Raw genomic sequence first — 26,099 nt, 5'->3', positions numbered from 1 at the left:
AGGATTTATGGGTAGTTTAAAACATGAACATTGGCGTCAAACAGACCTAAACAGTTTCACCATTTCCTACTTGTGTGTCTTTGGGAGGCAGAATTGTAAGATGGCCTGAAGAATTACCCCACACCTACCCAAGTATATACTCTGGATTATTCCCTCCTCTTGAAGGTGGGCAGGACCTGTGAAAATGATGAAGTGTCACTCCCATGATTAGGTTACATTATATGGCAAAAGTGAAGGGATTTTAAAGATCTAAATAAGATCCTAAGTCAGTTGGTTTTGAATTCATCAAATGGGATAAGTATCCTGGTGGGCCGGGCCTAATCATGTGAAGGCCTTTAAAAGAGGGACTGGGCCCTTTCTGGAGAGAAAGGTACTCTCCTGTTGGCCTTGAAAAATCAAAGAGACTTGTTGTGAATGCTTAGAGGGAGGGGCTGCCTCTGGGAGCTGAGGGCTTCTGCCCTACAACCACAAGAAACTAGATTCTGCCAACATCTTGGGGAAGCTTCGAAGGGGACCTTGAGTCACAAATTAGAATGGAGCCCTGACTGACACTTTGATCAGAGACTTTTAAAACCCTGAGCAGAAGACCCAGCTAAACCATGCCCAGATTCCTGAGCCGTAGGAACTGTGAGATGATAAATGTGTGTTGTTCTAAACCACTAAATCTGTGGTAATGTGTTATGCGGCAATAGAAAACTAACACAGTGTTCCTGATCCAAATTAAACTCTGAGCCTGAATTTCCTGGTCTAGTAAGTGGTAATAGTAGAAACAACTACTTTTATTGGTTCTTGTGAAGATTAATTGGTAGTTCCTATATATTTCAGCGTCTGACCTCCTGTGTAGTTCAGCACCTCTTAATTGCCAGCCTAATTCTTCACTTTACAAGTGTGTGTGCACATGTGTGCATGTGTACCCATGTGGGATACCAGGTATTTGTTACAGCCACCACCAAACAACCAAGCATCAGGGAAAGAACTCTGCATCCTCAAGGTCATCTTGTCTAACTTCTTGCTCTCATAGCAAAGGAAAACAAAGTCTATAAGGGAAAGTGACTTACCTCAGGCCACAAAACTTGTCAGTGGCCATAATGTCTTCCCTCCCAACCAGGTCCTGCCTCAGTCTCCACCCTCCAGACAATGGGGCTCTTCTTGCCAGACGTTACAGACATTCATACAAGGCCAAACTGTTTGAAGGATCCAATACTTTGTCTGTTATCTATCGCTGTGTAATGAGTCATCCCAAAACTTAGAACTGAAGAAAACAAACCTTATTATCTCATAGTTTCTGACAGTTAAGAATCTGGGTGCAGCTTCTCTGTCTGCCTCTCCTTTGAGATGTCTCATGCAATTGCCCTTAAGCTGTTGACTGGGGCTACAGTCTTCTGAAGGCTTGACTGGGGCTGGGATCCATGTGCAAGCTCACTCATCTGGCTGATGGAAAGAGGCTCCAGTTTCTTACCACATGGGTCTCTCCATAAAGATGCTCACAACCCAGAAGCCAGTTTCTCCCTGCATGAGTGAACCAAGAGAGAGCTTGACCAAGATGAAGATTGTAATATCTTCTGCTTTAACCTCGGCAATAACGTAACATCGCCTCTGCTGAATGCTATTGGTCACGCAGATCAACCCTGGGACAAGGTGAGAAGGCACTCGGAAGTGTGTGAATAGCAGGAGGGGCGATCATCAGGGGCCATCTCGGAGGCTGGCTTCACATCTCTCTTTATTGCCTAAGTAGCCACACTGCTGACAATCTGAAATGGAGGCTTGCCAGCAAGAAGATAGAATGACTTTGTCCCAGCCCTTGCGGTTAATAGAAATAGGAAGACCGTGACTGTGGTATTCGTGCCAAATAGCAAATGAAAATGGCATTTGAAAACTGCAATTAGTACTCCTTTCACTGAGCAGGTCTGTCCTGCTTAATGATCTGCATATCAGTGCGTTCCAAGTGGACGTATAAGGTGGCTTAGGCTACGCAGACACTCTGCAATGTTATAGCATCTTCAAAAGATATCAGCGAAATGATCGTTATTCAAATTGGCTATAAGCAAAGCTTCAGAAGGTCCAGGTGGCCTTGAAATGCGGAGCCTCGTGGTGGCAAGAGGGAAGGGCTGTGGTTTCTAGAAGTCTGCGTCCCTTATTAGGAACAGGCTCTGCACTCTCCGGCCCCAACCCAGCTGTCCAGCCTCAGCACCCACCTTTCCCCACTGGAAGCTTGTGCCAGGCACAACTGAAACCCAGCTTCCCAAGAAAAGAATCATCTCCAGCAAAGTGCCTTCACAGTGAGTGGACAGCCTTGCCTCTGTGCGGTGACCTTGGGCGTGAACATTTCATCACATCCCTGACTTTGCTGATGAGGTTGGCAAAAAAAAAAAAAAAAAGAGAGAGAGAGAATAAAAGGAGAGTTTGTGTTATACCCAAATTGATAAAGTACTGCAGGAACCTTCTATCTGGTCGTCTTGGATTTATGATTGCCCCCTGTCTGTTCTCCAAACTGTGGACAGATAAATGGTTCCGAAACCTAAATCTACTGAGGTCCCTCTCCTGCTTTAAAACACTTTGGAGACTTCTCATTCCTTCTGGGGGAAAATATAAAATGCTTAGCTAGAAGCACCAAATTCTGCATCTGACACTTCTCTCCCTCCTCCGGGTGCCAGTTCCCGAGTCTCTTGATGCGTCAGCTTCCTTTCGCCTCAAGACCCTCCCTGAGTCCTCCTGCTGCCCCATGCCACCCTATTCCCACCTCTTCACCTGCACGTCTCCAAACCCCCGTGTCTCCTGCGACTCACTCCCATGGCAGCTTGCACTTCTCCTTCAGAGCGCTTGCAACAATAGCAATTAAGCATCTGATGGTATTACTGGTTACTTATTATCTGTTCCCCACTATTAAACTATTAAACTAGGGTCCATGAGAGCAGGGACCGTGTCTACCCCATTGCTGTACCCCCAGAGCCCAGGACGGTGCCTGGTACAAGGAGATGCTCAACAAATATTTGTTCAGTGAATAAAGATGGATAACGATGGACCAGACCAGGTGTTACAAACTACAGCCTGTGGACCAAATCCAGTCCACCACCTGTTTTTGTAAATAAAGTTTTCTTGGAACACAGCCACACCCACTTTTCTTTACCCATTGTCTATTTCTATGTTCATGCTACAAAGGCAGAGTTGAGTCCTTTCCACAGAGAACATCTGGCCCACAAAGCCTAAAATAAATATAAAATATTTACTCCCTGGCCCTTTACAGAAAAGCTTATTAATCCCCGGAGTAGATTTCAGTGTTTCTCAAGAGGGAAGACAGGTAACCTGAAAACAGGAAAGTTTACTGATCTAAATGCATTTTCCTTCTGTACCCATCCTATGTCCAGCAGGAGAATGCAGATGGGAAAGGAGGCTGTGTTTTGGAAGCTCCAGGAACTTGAGGTTTGAAGGTGTTGAGGGGGAGGCACCGTTGACCAAGCTGCAGTTAGCACTACGTATAATGAGCCAATACATTGATTGAGGCGTTTAAGTGACTAGAAATGAGAATGTGATGACTTACGGTGACCGCGTTCAAGGTCAAAGTCAGAGGCTGAACTCCGGCCTCATCACAGGCATCACGGATGAGGCAGGACCTTGACTACTTGTCATTCTTGGTCTTAATGCACTGTAATGGATCTGTCACCTTCCAGGGCTAGGTGGACCCACGGCAGGCTGTGATTGATCGTCTGTGTCATCTCAGGGTTTCTCAGCAACATCAGCCCATTTGTTTTGCACTAAATGGACAAGTGCTCATTGACGTCCATGAATGAATTCATCAATGTGCAGAGCAATGGGGCGAGGTACACCAGGAGGCAGTTGGATTTGAGAGCTCAGCTAAGCAGCAGGGTTCTGGGAGGTGGCAATGAGGGTCCAGCCTGGGCTGGAAGGAGCTGGCAGGGACTATCCTGCACATAAGCACACAGAGCACAGAGCCTCGAAGACAGCGAGAACAGTGCTGGGGAACAGTCAGTCTCTGAACCTGGGGCAACATCTCTAAAAATAAGGTCTGTGGATCGCCAGCCTTCTGCTCACAGAGCTTATAAAAAACTTGGACTTCTGGGGCCATCCCATAGCCAGTGAACCCGAATCTCTTGGGGGAATCTGGAAATCTACATTTTTAACAAAGACCCCGAGTGGTCTCCGTGCCCCTGAGAATTTGAGATCTACTAAACTAAGACCACGCTATTTCTCTCTACCTGAGTTTACACTGCCCATACTCACAGGCTAAATGGCTGAGGAAGGAGGAAGATGTACGTAAACAATTCTCTTTGGAACAAGAGGCAAAATGCTGGGACAACTCACATAAGAGAAGACAGGTTTTCTTATGGACTTCACTGGGAAGACCATGGTGTGTTTGAATGAGCTGTTCTGGCCGCATGCTAGGTCCACTCGAAAGCATTGCCTTACTTACTTATTGCACCAGCCTTGAGTCAGTGATAGTCTTTACCAAGAGGAAGTTGAGACCCAAGTCAGGGAAGTAATATGTCCAAGATTAAACAGCTGGAAAGTGGCAGAACTGGAATTCAAATGCAGGTTTGCTGATCTGAAATCAAAGATGCTTCCCATTGTCCCTCAATTGTCTTCCTACAAAGAAAGCATTTACTCCTTCCATCCTCCCTTCTTTCCTTCCTTCCTCCCTCTCTCCTTTCCTTCCTTCCTTCCTTTATCAGGGTGGGTCAATAGAGTGTCTTAGATGGGTCACTCAGAAGCAGACCCTGAACCAAGGATTCAGTACAAGTGATCCTTAAGGAAAGGATCCAGGAGAAACCAATAAAGGAGTGGAGAAATTAGAACCGAGAAGGGGAAGAAGCTAACCAAGGTTGTCGTTGTAGGTGAAGTTCCAAATTCAGCTTGAACTCATGGCTGTCTCTGGACCAAATTATCCCCAGGCCTTGAGGCAAAGGCACTAGCTTTGTGTACTTTCCCACCAGCCATTGGCAGCAGCAGTTGGGTTGAGGGGTGAAATCCCCAGATGTTTCCAGCTTTCAAGATGGAATCTTGGGAAAGTTCCATATCCAAGGGCATTTCTCAGAAAGTCCAAAAATTTGGAGATATTCCACAATTCCTAGTCTGATGCCCTTGTTCTAGCCTTTGCCTGTGTTCATGCTGGTGTCCAGGACCCCAGAATGTTGATGTACATTATAGGACTTACGATTATAGTAAAGTAGAGGAAACTTATGGGCCAACAAGGGCGTCTTTTATTTTACTCCGCATCCTTTCTATTCCCTTGGCCAAGAGTGTGATGCTCACCTTAAAGCAGAAAGGTTTGAATATCCATCCATTTGCATACAAATTTTCTTTTTGTTCCTTCCTCAGCCTAGCTCTGCCTCATTTTTTTAAGGACTTTCCTGCTGATTCCCCATAACCTTCTTGCTTCTAGTTGTTTACAGCCTTGATGGGGACCTGAATTTCCCTCTGGTCTGGAAAAATTATTGGACTTGGGATTGTCAAAGACAAAATGCACCAGACAATTAGAGAGGTGATTTTACTCAGGCTATAGCAAGAGGGAGAACATACGCTAATGAGAATGTCTCAATGGAAAGGAAAGGGCTCTGGGATTTCGTAGAGTCAGCTAGGCAAGGAAGTCGTTTGCAAGTCTTACGGCAACCATGAAAAGGATGAACACCAATTGTATCTGGGTCACTGAGGAAAGTGGAGGTAGGTCTTATCTTGCAATATGTGAGAGTAAGGTGGTCCTTTGTGGTTAGCCATTTCTCTAGATAATGAAAGGATGAGGGTATTTCTTAAGCATCGCTGTTCTCCGAGGTGTACAGGCTCAGGTGAAGTTCAGCCTTGTCAGGATCTTCATAAACACGACACAGGAATTAGCTCCAGAAAGTTGGAAGTGATTCCAAGAGAACTTTTGCCACAGATATTCAAGCTGGAAAATATTAACATCCTCACCTGCAAAGCAGTGCTGTGCATTGAAGAGAAGGGGCTGCTGGAATCCATACAGACCTGAGCCAAAACTCTGTCCTTTGAGAAGAGTTGGCATCATCACTTGATCTTCCCCTGGAGACTCCTGCCTTGGTGAGGATGACCTCTCAAGTTTCCATAGCTTTGGGTTTGGCTTTTATTGGTCTGCCTGGGAGTAATTGAAGACGATCACTAAACAGAAAGAAGCCCAGGGCTATAAGGGAGAAACCATATGTGGAAGACCAGGGGCCAGAACACAAAACACCCACTGATTGCAGCCACCATGAACAAGGACTCCTACTTCTATAAGCAGAAACCTTGACCTCTTTTTTATGGCAGGCCAGTAACCTCTTATAACTACTCAGAAGTCTAGACAAGGAGGGCAGTGTCTGAACCATGGATAGAGTAAAACTTCTCAAGGAAAGAAACTAAACCTAAACCTAGCTTGAAACAATAGGCATACAGCCAGCCCTCAACCTCCCGGAAAGTAGGTGCCATCAACCTGCATCTCCAGGCTGGCCTTTGTCACCTGTTCTTTGTTCTCACTCTAATTGCTGGCTCTTTCTCTTGCCCCTTCAGGACCATAGACTCAGTTTCTTAATTATGGAGGCATATATTTATATCACATTCCAGAGTTTTCCCAGCATTCCATCACGCTCGATCCTCATAATGAGGGAAAGAATGTCTATTTCACTATGCCTATTTGTAAGGAAGAAGCCAGGAATGGGAAGTGAATTGCCCAGGGTCACACTGCTGGTAAGTTGAAGAACTGGAGAAACCCAGGTCTCCTGGGTGACGTTCCTGAGGTCCTTCTCATCTTTGCCACCTTCCTCCCTTGAGTTAATGGGAGCTGGAGATGAAAATATTCTTCTCCCTAATCGTGGACTTCAACTACTCCCGAAGGGATGTATTCTATGCTCCCTCAGTTACTTCACCTCCGGCAAAGAAGGCTCCAGTGGGTTTTTCTAGCCAGGAATGACGCCCTTATCTGGCAAGGATGCTACCCATGGAGAAATCTTCTTTCCATTCTCCCCAAAGTTTCAAGAGAAAAAAAAACGGAAAAAAAAAACACCTTTTAATGCTATTTTCATTTAAATAGCCATGAGAATTGGGAACACAAGATAACCAATCAGTCATTTGCTAGTGGAATTTTCCTGGTAAGGAGAAAGAGCTCTTAGACCCAAAATGTATACATTTCTTCCGAAATGTCATTCAACATCTATCTCTTTCGCAGATAGTGACAAACGCTCCATGTTCCTGTCAAAATGCCAGCTTTCAGCACCAACCTTAATAATAAAAGCCAGATCCAAAATCCAGCAGAGAAATTGCAACTTTGCCAGCAGAGAGTTTATCATCCCATTTTATTTTGAGGTGCCAGGCTCACTTTTTAAAAAAATTCTTTACTGTGTTCTCTTAATTAATATTTTAAAAAATCAATTTATTCCTTTCAGTTGAATTTCCTTCCTGAGAAGCTTTCATTAATACACATTTTTTTTTCTTTCCTAAAATATAATTGTTGGGATGTTTCAAAAATAATTTGATAAAAAGAATACCCCCACACACAACGCTTGCGATTCTAATTTGGCTAAAGCTGTTAGCAACTGCGTGTTACTAAATAATAAACAGGATATAGAAAAATAGACAGAGAATTGCAATTATTTAATTTTTATTTGAGATCGAAGACCCATTTTTCCCATTTTTTCCCCTGATTTTTCTTTCATCTTTTTTCACCCCCACTCCACTTCCACCTGAGGGGGCAGGAGGAGCTGATGGCCCGATAACACAGCCAGGTTATTCTAGAAGCAGTTGTCAATATTAGTGAGATAAAGATCGCCCATCTTGTTTTTGCACCTTTGTGAAGAGACTCGGAGGATCGCAGCAATGAGACTCATGGACCTGAATTCAAGGTGGGGCATCAGGATAAAGTGAGGACCCTGGAGGGGTGGGATGCAATAGAAAGGAGGTGAGAGACCGGGGGAAACGGACTCCTGTAGAGGATGTATCAGGGATTCCTATGTCCCACGCACAATCCTAAGTGCCTTACACAAATTATTCCATTTTAACCTCATAAAAGCATCTTGAGATGGACATTAATACTATCTCCATTTTACAGATGGGAAAACTGAGGCTGATTGAGGGTAAGTGACTTGCCAAAGTCACCCAGCCATAAGTGACAGAGCCAGCAATCCAACTTGGATCATGTGACTCCAGAGTATAAGCTCTGAAGAGCCCAGAATGTTCCAGAACATTCTGTACCATGCTGCATTCTTACTCAGAGACCTTTGCTTTCCCTGTCGTCCCAGGGCAGCCCGCCTAGCCCCACCAGGGTTCTGGAAATCCACGTGCTCTAGAGAGATGGCTGAGCTGTGGTAGGCGGTGTCACACCCCTCCTCTTTCTCCCAACAGAACCAGGAGGCGGCTGTCTCTGAAACTGTGGAGTTGGAGGCTCTCCCTGTGACTCCTTTTGGTCACAGGGGCCTGCTATCCTGTTTCCAGGCAATTCTGTACCTTCATAGCATACCAGTGTCAATTGCTTAAACCAGAAATCCTGCAGCCGCTGTCCTGGCCCCTCCTTGGCCCCTTGCCACTGTCATCCAAGACCCACACAGCCATCCCAGCCTCTGGAAGTCTCCCACCTGGGCTGGTCTGTGGTTCCTTTGGCCCAGCCACAAACTCACTCTTCAGCCTCCTTTCCTACCAAACACTGCCCCACCTAGTGTCAAAAATATGCACCCGGTCCAGGAACCAGGCTCGGCAGTCACAAGCACTGCCCCATTCAATGCCCCCAGCCACGCTTTGACGCAGGGACTGTCATTATCTTCCTTTACAGAAGGGGAAATAGACAAGAAGGTAAGTCACAGAGCGCGGACCTGACCCAGGGATATCAGACCACCGAGTCTTACCTCTGTGCTAAATGGTTACAGGGCTGTTAGTAACAAGACCAAGGACAAAATAAGCGTCTGATGTCATGTTGGAAAAGAGAGAGAAAGTTCATAAAATTAATTCAACTCTCTGTGAGCAGGTAAGTTCCAGGAAGGCATAGGGCTTATCTCAGGAGCCTAGAACAGAATTCAGCACATAGTAGATGCTCAATAAAGAGCTTTGGCTGAACGACTGAATGAATGGTTTGTAGATGCACCTGGTTCTTGTAGTCTTTCAACAAACACATACTATGTGTCAGGCCCTGGGCTAGGAGCTGGGATGACAAAGATGAGCAGGATGGGCTCCCGTCTCATAAGGGGCTCAGGGTCCAAAGTAGGAGACAGGCATATCTGGCACAGATGTCTAAGCCAGAAGGACATCCAGAGAGATGAGCCCCACACTGGGCTCCTTGTAGTAACAATAGGATGGGTCTCTAATTCAAGCTTTGACTAGCAAAGGTTGTCATTCCCCTGAGGAAATGCACCCTTCCTTTCATCATGGATTGCAGGGCAAACAGTGACTCCAGGAATTCCAAATGATCCAAAAGACATCCCAGGATCGTCTGTACAGCGAATGGCTGCGCGCGTCAGATTTAATGAATCTGGTAGATTGCTGTTTACAGGCGGCCAAGAATTCTTCAATGGCTGCAGCAGGCAACAGCTGATAAACAGCCCTGGCTTCCCAGACTGTGATCATATGTCAGGGCTTTGCCACCTTACAAATTACATAAGAATGGGCAAATTAGCATAGATGAGGAATAGATACACACAGACCCTGGAGCTTTCTTTTTCTTTAAGTACCTGCACTGGAAGAATTTAGAATAGGCAACAGGCCATCAACTCCTGGACTACGGGGAAAGGCAGGTGGGGGAGGGAACCCCCAGTTTACAGACTACTGGAGTGGGGAGATGCCACCTGGGCGGGGCAGAGGCAAAAGACCTACTCGACTGTGTAGCAGGTCCCATGTAACCCTTACTATTAGCCTTAGATTCAGACATCCCTTTATTCAGATTCACTGAATTCATTCATTCATTCATTCGATGAATTCATTCATTCACCCATTCAACACGTAGTTGTGCTTTCTGAGCACCTCCTGCATCCCATGCATTGTTCTCTATGCCTGGGGCGCAGCAGCAAATGCCTTTGGGGACTTACATTCTGGGGGGGGAGACAGACAATAAAAATAAAAATAAACAACAATAAGGAGACGAGCAGGTGGTGATATCGTATGCAACAATTAAACAGGGTGATGTGATGGAGGAACGGTAGAGGAGTGGTGTGCCATTCTGTTTAGGGACTTCAGGGAAGACTGATGGGGTGACCTGTGAGCTGAGGGGTCGCTCTCCAGACCCGCACTGTCCGGCCACGTGTGGCCACTGAGCACTTGAGACACGGACAGTCCAAATGCAAGTTGCCATCAGTGTAGCATCCACACCGGATTTCGGAGACCTAGTATGAAGGAAAGATGTCAAATATCTCATTAACAATTTTTAATATTGATCCGATGTTGAGCTGATCATATTTGGGATAATTGGGGTTAATTAGAATATATTGTTAAAATCTCCTATTTAAAAAAAATCTCTTTAATGTGGCTACTACAAAATTTACAACCTCCTACAGGGCACACATCGTGTTTCCAATGGACGGCGCTACTCCAGGCAGAAAGAAAAATGCAAAGGTCGGAAGTGTTGGGGCAGCGGAAAGTCCTTGTCCTGAACCTCCCGCTGGTTGGCTGTGTGAACTTGGCCTACTTGGAGCATCTTTGATGCTTTAAGGATTCCGTCTCTCCTGCTGCAGGGTAATGAAGTCAAGTGGGAATGCTGGGGATCCTGTGGCCATGGCGCACATCTCCTTTTTGAGAGTCAGGGCATGTCTGAAGTAATCGACTGGCCTTTCCTGGCTGTCAGCCCATCTCCCCCTCAGCCCACGGTGTGTGTGCATTCCCTCTGGTCGCCCCAGCTCCCCGGCACCCCGTACGGGCTCCTGCCAGGAACAGACCGGTGCTGACTCCCAGGCCTTCCCTCCCACACCAGCACTTCCTTTCCCAGCTGCTGTGGGTCCTTTCTAGGTCTGAGCTCCCTGAACAAGACAAAAGCCCATCTTCCTCACAGAAACTTGGGTGGTTTTGCTGTTGTATCGATGTCTGGCTGGGAACTGAATGAGCTTGTCCAGCCTCGCTTGAAATTGGCCATTCTGAACCAGCTGATGTGAGGATAAAAGGACAGTTCCATGGAGAGACTTCAGGCTATCTCTCTCACAGGGGAGGAGGCGGGGACAGGGGACAGTGGCCTCCCACAGTCACTTCTGCTGTGGATTCAGAATCGACTCTTTAGATCACTGCTTCTTTTTCTGCTTGAGAGTTTTCAGTCTTTGTGGCAGTTGGCAAGATGCAGGCAATAATAACTGATGGGGTCGTTGCGAGTTTCAAATGAGATAATTGTGGATGCTTAATGAACAACAGGTACTCGATGCATCCTATTTTTATTTTATTTTTTCATTATCTTCTTCACTTCCTGTGTCTTGGGAGGAAGGTGAGACCCAACTCTGATGGCTCTGCCACTGAGTGGAGAGAATCAACGTAATTCTCTGTAGCATCAGGAGCTCTGCCCCAAGCCCCCTCCCTCATCAGAAAATATCAGTGGCCACCAGTCTCCAATGGCTTTCAATGCGGGGGGACACTGTACCCTGTGCTTTATAGACGTTATCTGTTTATGTCTCCATTTGACAGAAGGAAAAACTAAGCCTCCGAGATGAGACATGATAAGTTCCCATGAACAGAGAACTGGCAGAAGCAGGACTCCACAGCAAGCCTTCTAAACCTTCCATTCCTGCCTCCAGAATTGTCCCGGAATGGCAGGTTGTTCTCTATTTAAAACTTCTGGTGATGGCAAACTCACCACCTCACAGGACATTTATTAATGAGCATCTACCGAGGATGGCTGGATGCCATACTCTATCCTCAGGGCTCCCCACACACTAACTCAACCCATTCTGATTCCACTCCTGGGAGGCAGGCAGTATTATTGCTCCACTTCCCAGGTGAGATATCAGAGTCTTGGTCCATCAACTTGTCCACAAGCTAATAAATGACAGACCAGGACCCGATATGACTGATACCAAAGCCCAGCCTCATCACCATGGCACCCTGTTGCCTCTTAGGAACCAACCGCACAACTTGTGTGCCCACAGGGATCCACGAGAGAACAGTGGGTACACCAGTGCACTGGTCCTTGTATCCAGTGGCCATGGCGACTGGACATCCCCATCGCTCTCCATTCATTAGAGGTCACCTCCAGTGCCTGGAGCTGGGGAAAGCATGTTTCCTGTGGCTCCCACCCTAGAGATGCCTCGGCCCCTCTGTAGAGAAGATAAACCCCAGCCCAGAACAAAAGCTGTCTGTGAACGATCCATCAGCTTTCCTTAAGTAGGCCATGCTGCTCCCTTCACGATCGCCTCCTACCATACGTGATCAGCTGTGACGTATGGTGTTCATTTCCCGCAGAAATATGGTGGGCACAATCAATTTCCCTGTTTGTTCTCTGACCCACTGTTCCTGGGTTAAGCAGCCTTTTTTGTCTACATTTGTCAGTTGATACAAGCTTCTCCCTGCCATGGGCACCGCTATTGATGACCGTCGTCAGAATATGGAGCCTTGAATAATGTATAAAGGATTCGACATGCAAAGTCTCCCCAGGAAGGGGAGGGGGTGGGTGGGGGTGGGGAGAGGGAGTGTTATATGTTTTCTCTGTTGGAGCGCCTTCATTTACAAAGCATATTTGTCAAGTCTTTTGCTAAGAGTAATGCCACGGAGCAGCCTCCCATCATTCTTGTTAATGGGACTGTCTGTGTGTTACAGTAAACAGCTATAACTCTTCCGTTGGAGCCATTGTGCAGCAGGCGGAGTTTTTTCGGCATCCAATTAAGGGTGTCTCCAATTTGCCAGCCAGGATCATGAGAGCTGTGACTCAGCCATCAGGCAACCTGGGCATCATGGAGCCTTAGAGTAGAAAGGGAGCAGGGAGGGCTGAGCTGCCCTTCCTCCACTCGGACAAGGAGTCTGGAGCCCAACTCTGACCCTGGACAACCTCTGCTGTCCTTTGAAGGCTGCTACCATGACACCCCAGCTAAGAGTTTAAAGATGTTAGTCTGGTAGTCAAGGTCTTTCCAGGCTTTTGTAGAGATAGGAGAACATGTGAGCTCTGGAACAGGTCTCTGTGGATTCCAGTCTCAGCTCAGCCACGTACTAGCTGTGTGACCTTGAGTAAGTTACTTAACTTCTCTGAGCCTTGGTCTCTAAGGTGTAAAAAGGGACAAATCATAGCTCTTGACTTATAGGGTTGTTCTGAGAATCCAATGAGACCGTGAGATGCATAGTAAGCCAGCACCACCATCATCATATTGTCATCTTATTCATTTCCTAGCCTCAGACATGCCTCATTCCTCACCTCTCTGTGCCTAGTTGATCAGTATCCATTTTTCATGTTTCATCTCAAATCCCCTCTCCTGATGGCTGTAGTCAGCAGAAACTCTTCCCTCCACTGACAATCACAATGGGGAGGAGTTTCTACGTACCGGGTCTGTGCATCACACTTATAACTACCCTACAGGGCAGATTCTATCTCCCCGTTTCACAGACGACAGCATTGACGCTTGGGGAGTCTCCATGGATTGCTGGAGGCCTCTTGGCTCTCAAGGGACAGTGTGAGGACTGGACCCCAGGCCTCCCTGGATCCAGAGCCCTCTGCTCCCCACTTCCCTCAGGTGTAGGCAGTGAGCCCTGGGATCAGACCTGCCGTTCTGGTACTAATTACAACGTTTAATGATTGTCCTCTCACACCTATTAGTCCCAAGGAAGATTATGAAGTCCTCAGAACCCCAGAATGTCTCATTTTCATTCTATCACTTATTTATTTTTTAAAGGTCTGAGATGCTAAGAACCTGAGAGATCACTCAACCCATCCTCCTGCATTTTAGGGACTGGAAGCTAATGCCTTGCTTCAGGAGATCACAGAAGAGCACTCACAGAGTCTATGGCCAAAGCAGGATTCGAACCCGGATCCCCTGACTTTTAATCCACCCCAAACATGCAGATAGGTGATCTTTACAAAGATGCTTACTTGTTTGTGTTGGTTTTTGTGGTTTGGTGGGCAAGGACTGGAGGGTGTTGAATCACTTCCTCCTGTCCAGTTTGCATGCCTTCCATTGCAGTCCTGTCTCCTCCTCCCAGTGGCTTTTTCCAGAAGGATGGAGAGCAGCTAGAGCCTTCCTGCAAGAGGAAATCCTTCATATTCGCTCACTCAATGTCCGGCAAGCTGTCTGAGCATCAGGTTTGTGCCCCATCTTACTGGGATCTGGGGAGTCAGAGATGCACAAGGTATGGTCTCTGTTTGCAGGATTCTCATAGTGTGTTGGGTGGGAAGAACAGTAACCAGATATACACAATACAGAGGGATGCAATGCTGCAACAAGCACCACTGACAATAAGCGTCGAATGCGTAATTTGGTGTTGTGTTCTTCTAAGCGTTAGGATACACTCACCCATTTGCTCCACAAAACCACAGACAAGCCGTTTATCATTCCTTTTATCAGATGAGAAAACTAACACAGAGAAAGGCTTTTAAAATGTTCCTTAGTCAGTAGAAGTTCACGCAAAGTGCAAGAGGACCATAAAAGAAAGAGTGTCCAAATTTGGGAGGGATTTCCAGAAGAGACCTGGTCATGTTGGAGATGATTCTTTTTAAAAAGGGAGAGGGTTTCCAAGAAAATGGTCGAGCAGTGAGAGTGGGAGCCCAGATGAGGGGTGCAGGTGGCAGATACAAAAAGCTCTAAGATACTTGGGCACAAAAGAGCACGACTTGTTTGGGGAACTATAAGGATCTCTATGTTAGGATGCCTAATGCATAACGGAGAGTGTTTCAAGGCAGGAACAAGCAAGGGCAGCTCTCTACATCCCCTTCCTCAGGGCCATTTGTCCCTGTGGCAATTTTACTGAGCACTGACTGTGTGTCAGGTTCTGAGGCGACAGAGGTAAATAAAACCGAGCCTCTGCCCACAAGGAGCTCCCACTCTAGGGGGGCAAGGAGATTATTATAAGGATAACAGTGTAAATGCTTGACATACACCTGGGGCACTGTGGGATTGCAGGTGAGAAGCAATGGAACCAGGACAACCTAGAGAATGTGGTACCTGTGCTGCATCTTAAAGTCCGACCAGGAGTAAGCCAGGCAATACCTGCGTTTGGGGTCAAGGGGTGACAGAAGAAGAAGATGTGGCGGAAAAACACACAGCATGAGCAAAGGCGCATAGATGAGAAAAAGCTGTCGCATGCAGCAGCCTCTGCTGCTCCAACAGCCATCCTCCCCTTAGCTCTTGTTCAAGTATCAACCAACAAGGTGTTCAGGGAAGACAGCCCCAGCCCCAGCAAATGAATGATGATTTACCTGAACCAATCAAGGTCATGTCATGAGTGGTTAGTTTAGGCATGTGGTCCAGTGGGGTCCAACGGGGGAGCTTCTGGGGACGATAATCTGCGCATCAAAATAAATAGACAAGGAAAGAAGTCTTCTTCCCTCCAGTGGATATAGCTGTGGAGGACAGGATATCTGAAGCAGTCCTGGTTTCTTACGATGATAGGAGACAGGTTGGGAGGGGAAAAAAATTGCAATCTAGAAAGGGTAGGGCAGACAGTTTGGAAGAATTTGTGTCCTTGTGGACGTCATAGTGCCTCCAAACCAACCAGCTCTGGAACTCGTCACCTCTGGACATCTTATTATGTGAGATACTGAAGACCTGTGTATTTCAAAGCCTCCGTTGGTTTGAATCGTCTCTTCCTTGCAGCCCAAAGTGTCATCACGTCTATCAAAGTGTGGCTAAAGTTTAAGGCAGTGGTGGCCAGTGGGGAAGGAAAGATGGGCCTGGTGTGAGGGAAGTTTCCACACTCAAGAAAAGTTTTATCACAAGGTCAGCAGAGAGGAGAGAGAGAGAGAGAAAGAGAGAGAGAGAGGGGAGTGTGGGGCTGCAGGAAATGGAGGTTTAATGTTTGTGTAAATTGAAAGAAGGAATCTACTTGGAAATGAGAAAAAGCAAGATTAAAATGGAAAACACAGCCCCAAAGCTATTAATACCCAACAGATCCAAATTGAAAAATAAAAGCGATGGGTGAAGCATATAGTTCTCAAAATGAATTCGTGTCATAAACCATTAACATCAGCTCTACCTTATTACCTGGAATTCTGGAGAGAGGGGCTGCAGGCAGCGCAGGGCAGACTTCTGATGGAGATCAGCAAGAGCTCTTCTCCCAGGCCAGCCCAGGGCCCTCCTTCTGTGACCACCCTGCTCCAAGGACCCTCCTCTCACCCCTTTCTGAGGCCCAGTGAAACCCCAGACTGTCCCGGGGAAGACTTCAAGCACCCGCAAATGCTATTGCTGAGAGATTCTGGAATAGAGAGAACTCTTGGTAAAATCATTCTTTCTTTCCTCCTTTACATATCCCCCCAGCAGGCCTCCAAAATTGCCCATCCATATTAACACACATTAGTGTTGAGGAGAAATGTATCTGCTCTGATCCACCTTTGAGTCTCAGTCAGTTAATGTCACCTAAACCTGGGCCACCTACAGAGGAGATGGGGGCTGGAATGGTCTATAATGTCCCTAAGGATCCCCGAGGCCTCCCACCACCAGCACCCACACACATCACCACCACTCAGAACCCTTAGCCTCTGGCATATCACATAATGCTGTGGTAATAACTGCTTGCCTTTTGGACACAGACACAGATTCAAATTTTAGCTCTGCCACTTACCTGCCATATGACCTTAGACAAGATCTTAGAATCACTGAGCTTCAGCTTCCTAGTGCTCAAAATCGGTGTAAGCATGCCTAAGGCTCGTGAGGAGCATGAGATTAAATCAGAAGATGTAGGGGAGCATCTAGACCAGTATGTAGCATGTAGTAGGAGCTCAATACGTGTTTAGTTTCCCATCCTGGTCTCCCAAGCTATCATGACCTCTTCTGAGCTTATTCTTCCTGCTCTCGAAAGGGTTTGGGCTCTGTAGGGTTCTGGAGAAGAGATGTGACATTCACCTGTGGCCAGTTTTCACCCTTGAAAGTTTAGGTCCTTTGTGGGCTGGGAGCGTCCCCGGGAGAGGAGCATCTCCTGAGATCTTGAAGACCATGCGTTGTCTGCACAGGAGACTCAAGGTGGACCCACAATACCTCCCATGACTCTGTCCAACCATCGAAGGCTGACCCTCTCTCAATGCCTGTGTCCACCACTTCCTTCACCAGCGAACGACTCCAGGGTACTGTTCAGCTAGGAAGGATCTTCCGTAAGCAGCCCATCTACAAAATATAGCCCAAACCCTTCACTGCAGCCATGCTAACCCAAGCCACTCTCTTGCTTCATGTGGAAAACCAACAGCTCTTGACTGGTCTCTCTGTTTATCCTCTTTCCCCAATCCATTTCCTCACCACACAGCAGCCAGAGCCATACTTTGTCAACCCACAGCTCAAGACTCATCAACTGTTTCCCATTACATTTAACCAGAAATCCAAAATTCTTAATTGACCCTGAAGTTCTTATATAATCTCCATCTTACCTCTCACTGCTCAACTTGAGTGCATTTCTTAGCCTAAGTTGCAGTTTCCTCACCTGTGAAATAAAGATACTAGCTGAGGCTGATGGAAAATTAAACAGGGTAAAACACCAGAGGCAGACCGCGCCAGCCTGCACTTTTCTCGTATGTTATGGGATTTTTGAAAAGGAGCTCCTTACCCAGCATATGGGCATTGTTTTCTATAAGTGAGTGCCCCCTCCTCTCCTCAAATGGGACTCTCTTGGCACCCATTTCTCCTTGTCCCTGCCAACCATGCTACTCAACACACACACACACATGCACACACCCCTAATAGACAGCCAGACATGCTAGATTAGCTCCAGGAGAGTTAAGAGGAGCTTAAGCACCAAGCCATTAGCAGCAAATGAGTGCTCCTTGCACAGAGATGCAGAGCATATTAAGAGGCTGCCACAACCCCCAAAGTTCCTGTGTCTCTCCTAGGAGATCTTCTACTCCAAGGACCTCTGCCTTCTTCCACAAGCCCAGCTCCCACAGCCAGCGCAAGGCCATGCTTGCTCTCCAGCTGACTCCACATTATCCTCCAGGATACAGAACCATGGCTCTCTGGACCTCCTGGAGTGACCACCAACAAGGTGCCCCGCATCCTGGGCAGATTTTTTGGCTCAGAGTCCAAGTGCCTCAAATAAGCCACAGCTCATTGATCATCAGTCTTCAGATTGGAAGAGCTCTTTAAGGCTTTCCACAACCTCCCCACCAAATTCCAAGTCCAGTCCTCTCGGAGGGGAACTCTTCACATTCAGTGTATCCATTCCAGCTCCAGGGACTTCTTTCTTTTAGACAATTCTTCGTAATCACCTAAAATATATTTCTCACTGGGGCAACAGAACAAATCTAAGACTGAGATAGAATGCCTCTAGACTCAGTGTCTCTCTATCCCTTGGCGTAAACCTCATGGGTTTGGGCCCCTCTTGTCATATCATATTATACTACCTAGTGTACATTGTCATGCTTGTTTCTTCTAGCAAACTTTGAGCTCCTTGTAGACGGAGGCCACATCTTCTTAATCCATTGTTCTGTCGAATGAGAAAAAAAGAACATGGACTGTGGAGCCTCACAGGTTTGAGTTCAAATTCTAGATCTTCCACACACTAGCTATGCAACCCAACTTAATTTCTTTGAGCCTCCTTCTCTTGTCTATAAAATGGGGACAATAATCCTTACTACACAACGTTGTTGTGTTTTAATAAAGTGTTGTACATAAATGGGAGAAAGATAGAAACTAGCAATTGCTGAATGTTTACTATTATTCCAGACACATAGCAGATACTCTATCAAAGTTCATTCCCCCTCATCTTGTGCACTCGCTCAAGCTGCACATGAGAGGTGCTCAGTACCCATTCATTCAACTCCATCCATTGCGCTCCTATCAAACGTCATGCATCACACGGAGTGCTGGGGATGCAACCAGGTACACTCCCCATATTCAAGGATTTTGCAGTGTAGTGTAGGATACAGCAAAGGAAGCAGATAAGTTGTTACTAGTGTTAGAGATGAGCATAGCATGTTGTGGAAGGACAGAAGTGAGACCCCATCTATACCGGATATTCAGAGAAAATGTCTCAGAGGAGAAAATAGCAGAGATATAACTGAAGGTTGAGTTGGACTTTGCCAAATCAAGAAAAAGACTGAGGTATGTTCAGGGGACAGCAAAAAGTGTGGGATATGAGAATGCAGAGATGAGCAGAAACCAAGTCACGCCTGACCTTGCCAGCTATGACTATTGGCCAAGAGTGTTTTGGTTGCAAATGACAAAAACTAAACTCAAATTAGATTAATCCAAAAAAGAGGAGAGATTTGTTTATCTCGCCTGAAAACATACTAGTGTAGCTGCAAAAACTAGAAGAAATAGCTTCAGGAAGCAGGGCCTCAATGCCTGGAATGCTGACTCAAAGTCAACAGGACATTTTCTCCCCGTTCAGCTTTCATCTTTGCTTAACTTCTTTCTTCAAAGAGCTGTGTCCAAGTGCGGGAGGAGATAACTCCATATTCTCCCAGCTTATCATTCCCAGCAGAAAAAAAAAACACACCTATTTTTCAATGTCCATACATCTTGGCCAAGACAAGATTCTGTTGGCTCTGCTCAGGTGACTCAGGTCTCCTTTACCAATTACTGTGGCCCTGGGATGAGGTGCTTTGATTGGCCAATTCCAGTTCATAAGCTCAGGCTGTGCAGATAAAATTGGAGTAGGTCACAGTAGGTCACTTATTACCAAACCATGGTAAGAAATGTGGTAAGTACTGGGTGGCTGAATAGAAGGTTTAAAATTTCTGACAACTTAAGACATCATGATTGAATTATGCTTGTCTTAAGAGGAAAGGAGAGTTAGGCAGCTCGGGGCCTTTCTGGGGTCTAAAAGCAAAACATGCCCAAAGTGTAATTTGTATTTAATCTCCTGAAGACCTTTTCCTTGAGGGATCCAGGGCTGCCTCTCTGGTCTTGGAAAATACAACTTTCTGGAAGTTTCTGCTGCTATCATTCAAAAAGTAGGGGGCAGGGGGTCATGCTCTTCTCCAGATCCCAGAAATTAGGAGATTGAGTCTTGAATCAAATGGCTGTCAAAATTGAGGAAGGGCTAGCCGGTCACCATTACCTGCGTCCTAACCTGAGTAGACCACAAGCTTTGCTTCTCTCTCTTTGCCAAGAGAAGAAAAGGCATTTATGCTCTATCCTCCCACATGGCCAGATTCCAAGGACTGTTTGTCACTTTTATAAATTTTTCTTTTCTTTTTTTTTTCCTTCAAGCCATCTGGGGCTCTGGAAAAGAGTCTCACTCAGTTTCAAGTGTTTTTCCTTAAGGCAAAGAACGAATGCCTTGGGAAAGAAACTGGCCTGACTTCTCAAGGTCATAGGACGTTGGGACTCTAGGCTCCTGTGCCCTCATTAGTGGAGGTGTAGCAGATGGTGCCTGGTGCCCGCCGTGGTGTTTGTGTGGAGACAGACAAGGGGCTGCCTCTGCCCCAGAATCGCATCCCCCAAACCCTCAACAAAACCCTCATTATCTTCCTCTTACTCTCTTCTAGGCCAGATCACGTTGGACTAAAAGTCCAGACATGCAAATTCCAGCTGTAGAGTTGAACAGTCTTAATCCCTTCTGTGACCTTGGATGAGCCACTTGACCTCTTTGAGTCTATTTCCACATCTGGAAAAATGAAGAGGAAGAATAACACCACGCACACGTTATCACCTTGTTATCTTGTTATCTCTATTAGCAAACACTGCACACAGACTTCACTCCTTTCATATTTACTGAGCATCTATTTTGTGGCAGAAATGGCAGAGAGCAATGACAGCCAACAAGTATTGAGTTTTATTATATTCCAGGCATGGGGTTCTAAGTGATTTACACAGTTGAACCCATCCAATCCTCATGGACAACCCAATGATGGCCATACTGCCATTATCTGCATCTTACAGACAAGGAAACTGAAGCATAGAATGGCTGAGCAAGATGCCCACAGTAACACAACTAGTAAGTGGCAGAGCGAGGATTTAAACACAGATTGTCTGGTTCCACAGCCCATCATCACACACCCTTATAAATACCAAAACGCCTCTTGTTGGGGTTTATGGAGGAAGAATGTATAGCTTCTGCCCTCAAGTTTCTCTCCATCTAGGAGACAGGGAGTCCTTTGTACCATCACTGTTGTGTTCATTCTTCCATCTGCAAAGGCAGATTGCAGTAGACCCTTTCGAGGGAGGGCTTCAAGCCTGGGGTTCAACAAATATTTACTGGGAGAGAAAGTCACAATAAATATTTTAATTTTCAATTATGAGAGAAAAATCCAGAAGGCGCACATTATTTTCAAGTTGTGAAATATGCAAGTCTCTAAACAAGAAAAAAAAAAAAAGCAAAGAGAATCCATCTGTAATAAACTATAAAAACAAAGTAAAAGATGAACAGGTTGGGGGAAATATTTGCAACCCATGTGATCAAGGACTATTTTGGTTAGTATATAAACAGCACCTACAAATCAGTAAGAAAGGGATATGACCACACAATTCACAGAAAAGCAAATATAAATGGCTTTTAATCATAGAAAATGCTAAATCAAGGGAAATTCTCATTAAAACTAAGAATAAGGGTAGAACCCAGGTGATCCATTTGGATGCCTCCTGATATTTCCTTGTCCCATTGGAAATGTGACAGGAGAAAAGGTTTCTAAGACAGGAGGAGGCCTGATTTTACTCTGTTCAGAGCCACGTATATCTCCTTTGCCTGTGAGCATGTGTCCAGGTGGTAACAAGTGGGTAAATAGATTTGGTGGGAGGAGGAGAAATATCTTTTTGTTCTTTTGTTTTTTCCTGACCAAATTACTTTCTTGTCATTCTTCGGGACTCAGCTAAAATTTTATTTCCACTGGAAAGGTTTTGCCAAATCCCAGCCCACTCCCACATCAACAATCCCTGTTTTCATGGTGTGTCCATGGCACGGGCACAGCTTCCTTACAAGACTCCCCATGCTATTGCACCCACATCGGTCTGATCTGTTGTTCCCACTGAACTGGGAGGTCTTCAGTGCATAGCTCAGTGCCCAGAACTTAGTAGGGACTTAATGAATGTTTGTCAAATACAGTCAAAACAAGTAAGAAAGAAAATGATTAGTTTTGTTCAATAGAGAATTACTTTTTAATTTTAGGATCTCAATAAATGAATGAGTGTGCAAACTCTGAAAAAAAATTTTTTTGCATGCCCTTAGTTCTCTGTATATATATTTGTCATCTCCTAGAACTCAAGTTCCTATTCTTGGTCCTTGTGGTAGACAGAATAATACCCCCAAACATCTCCACATCCCAACCCCCAGAACCTATGAATATGTTACCTTATGTGGCAAAGGGGATTTAGCAGATGCGATTAAGTCAAAGATCTTGAGATGGGGAGATTATCCTGGATTATCCAGATGGGCTCAATGTAATCACAAAGGACTTTATAAATGAAAGACGGAGGCAGGAGGATCAGAGAGAGATGGGAAGATGCTGCACTGCTGGATTTTTTTATTAACAGCCTTATTGAAGTATAATTGCACATATTTAATGTTCACATATTGATGAGTTTGGACATACGCATGCACTGTGAAACCATCACCACAATCAAGGTTTTAAAAAAAAGAGAGAGAGGGGAGAGGGAAACACGAGGAAGCTTTTGGAGGTGATGTGAACTACACTGCTGGCTTTGAAGACAGAGGAAGAGATCATGACCCAAGGAATGCAGACGGGCTCTAGAAGCCAGAGAAAGCAAGAAAACAAATTCTCCCTACAGCCTCCAGAAGGAAGGCAGCCCTGCCAATACCTTTATTTAGCCCAGTGAGGCCATTTCGGATGTCTGACCTCCACAACTATAAGGAAATAAATTTGTGTCATTTTAAGCCCCTACCTTTGTGGTCATTTGTTACAGCAGCCATGAGAAACTAATACGGTCCTTTTTCCAAACTCACTGTAAGTGTGGTTCTAACCCTTTCCCCCAAATTCAGCCAGCCTGTCCTACTCACTGGTTTTTTTTTCTCTTTCAGTTTATTCCCAGAGAGTTGTCAAGACTCAGTTCTCGTGTTATCACAATAATAGTCATGACACATTTCATGCCGGATACTACATTTTATATGAATCATCTACTGTAACCCTGCCAACCATACTCCAGTATCGTCATTATCATCCCATCCCACAGATGGAGAAATCGTGGTGTCGCGTCCCAAAGGGGATACGTGCTTAGATCTTGGGTCTATCAGACTCCAGGCCTCATCTATTACCCACTCGGCTGCGTGCTCTATGCTGTGTCCCCACCTTCACATGCTCCTTCCTGTCTCCCGTGGCTGCTTGCCTCTCGACTTAGCAGATCTGAAGCTAACATCCATTACATGGAGACCTGGGTGCTTTTTTATGCTGGTTCAGACTTCCCAGATGGTGGGATGACCTGGGAGATAACTTTCCAGAGCCTCAGTCTGGAGTAAGGATACCACGGAGACAGGCGAGAACTGCGTGGTTTGTTCTGACTCTGTTTTAATTTGGGTGGCTGGATGTACATCAGCACTTCACATCTGACACCAACCACAACTGTTTGGGACAACCACAAGAGATTAAGAGAGGTGAAGAAACTTGCCCAAGGCCGCCAACTTGGGCAGAGGCTGACCAGGGAATTGAACTCAGGTGTTCCTAGCTGCAAAGTATCCCTGATCTCTGCATATTATATAATGTGCCACCGCTGACACTGCACTTTCTTTTATATCAGTGGCTCTCTAATTGGCAGTTTACAAACCAGCTGCAGCAGAATCACAAGGAAGCTTTTAAAAGTATAGATTCCTCTGACCCATCTCTGAGACTTTCATTCTGCTTGTCTGGATCAGCGCCTAGGAATAGGAAGGGGTTTTATTTGTTGTTTGTTTTGTGTGTGTGTTTCATTTAAGTTTCTCAGATGATTACAAAGACCACCCAGGTTTGGGAAACATGCATAGGAGGGAACATATATATACTTGCAAAGGTGAAATATACAGATACCTTGCCTCCACCTCTGCATCTCATAAGATCAGCAAGTCTCCTCTCGAAAGATCTGAGAAGAGAGTTCATCCCTGACACAGATGAAGTCAATAACTCACATGAAGGTGCTATGGAATCAGACGTGGCCATGGTGGGAGGATGTTCTGGACTCACTCTCCTTTCCGGGAAGTTCTCTAGAAACAAGCAGAAAGTCTTTACCTAGGGCAGCCTTTGTAAAACCCTCAATCATCCCTTAAAATAATAGATCTCAAAACTTAAAACTTTGATAATCTTAAGCATTGGTGAGCTGTAGGAAATGGGTATTCTCAAACATTACTGAGAGGAGAGGGGCAAAAACTGGTAACACCATTTGGGAGGAAATTTCAGATTATATATAAAAACTTTAATATGCGCATATCTGTGACCCAGCAAATTAGCTTCTACATTCCACTTTAGAGAGAAACTCACGTGAGTACAAAAGGAGCACATTCAAAGAGGGTCAGCTCTGAAAATTGGAAACAATCTAAATGCCCATCAAAAGTGTCTGGTTAAATAAAGTTAGTCTTTTCAATATACGGGGCCATGTAACAGAACGTGATAGGTCTGGATGAATCGACCTGAAGAGATGCCTCACACATATCACTTAAGGGAAAAGCAAATTGCAAACTAATACCAGTGGTATGCTTTTGACTATATAGATGAAGAAAGCGGTATATACACAAAGGTAAGTAATTCTGTATATACATCTTCATATTTAAACGAAAAGACAGATTCTGAAATGATCTTCTTAAAGCTGACCACGTCTTTGTCTCTGGGAAGCAGACTGGACCAGCACACACGGGGGGTCAAGGAGGACTTTATTGATGGGCCATGAATTTTTTACTACAATAACATAGTCATGTTCATAGTTGCTAGATGTCATCCGGTTTTCATTGGAGCTATTCATCTCTGGGAAGAATCAGAAGGCTTGGGTTTATTTCGTGAATAGTCACAGCCTGGGTTAATGGGGAAAACTTTTTTTGTTGACTCAAGTATGCAAAGATTGACTGAGCACATCTCAGGTTATCAAGTACCAAGGGAAATGAGGACTTGACTTCCTGAGACACGTGGGGATCCCCAGTGGAGCTTAGAGAGGGAGGATCTGCAACAAGGAAAGATGTCCCATCCCTTGACACTTTCTGCTCCTCCTTCCCCACGTCTCCACCTTCCTTATTAGGAACTTGGTGTCAGAAGCAAGGTGTCATGAATTGATTCCAACCATCTAGCCATGGACCAGTTGCAAGAGGATTCCCCTGGAGGAAATACTTTAAAATCCAGATATTCTGATTTGGTAGGTCTGGTGTGGAGCTCCAGAGTTTGTCTTTGAACTAGCACCCCCAGTTTTCTATGGAAACAAGTGCCGGACATATGGCGCCTTCACTGCTCAGCAGCATTATGATCTTACTTGGGCCTCATCAGCTCTCTGAACTCCAGTCTCCATCTTCACTGATGGGAGGGACTGTAATCCCTGCCCTCACCAACTCATATTTTTGAGAAAACTAGGGAAATAACAGATATGGAATAGGTTACTTGGGTTGTGATTATAACTTCCTTATTCTCTTTATCCTGCTTTGTCCACAGGGCAGGGTCATAGCGTCTCCATCTCCAACCTGTGAATCCCCCCACCCAGTATCCTCAGCAATCGAGGGTAGTCAGCACGATATAGCTAGAGTTACAAAGACTTGAATTTGACTCCCACAAGCTATAAAACCTTCACATTGCCCTCTTTGAGCCTCTTTTCTCCTCAAAAATAGAGTAAGCATTACACCATTTACCCATTGTCATCATCCTAGTAGTTTGATGAGATGCGTGTGCAAGTAATGTCACTTTGTCCTCTTTTAAATCTCAGACTTCATCATTATGCCAATTATTGTTGTAACAATTCCAATATTTCAGGAGCCCCAAAACTAAACTCCCGCCCATAGTCTGACTTCTAGGGCACGACCCCACTCAGAGACTTTCCCAGCTCATGGCTTCTTTCCCACATCCCCATTTCCATTCCAGAAAGTCAGACTTGTTGCATTTTAGAATCGGGCATCCCTGAGCCAGCAGCACGCAGACCAGCTCTTTCTGTGGGCTGTGTGCCAGCCTGGCTCCCAGCAAC

The sequence above is a fragment of the Equus asinus genome, chromosome 14 (assembly GCF_041296235.1).
Source record: "Equus asinus isolate D_3611 breed Donkey chromosome 14, EquAss-T2T_v2, whole genome shotgun sequence".
Lineage (NCBI taxonomy): Eukaryota > Metazoa > Chordata > Mammalia > Perissodactyla > Equidae > Equus > Equus asinus.
The sequence above is the reverse complement of the archived record's forward strand: the minus strand, read 5'-3'. Positions refer to the sequence as shown.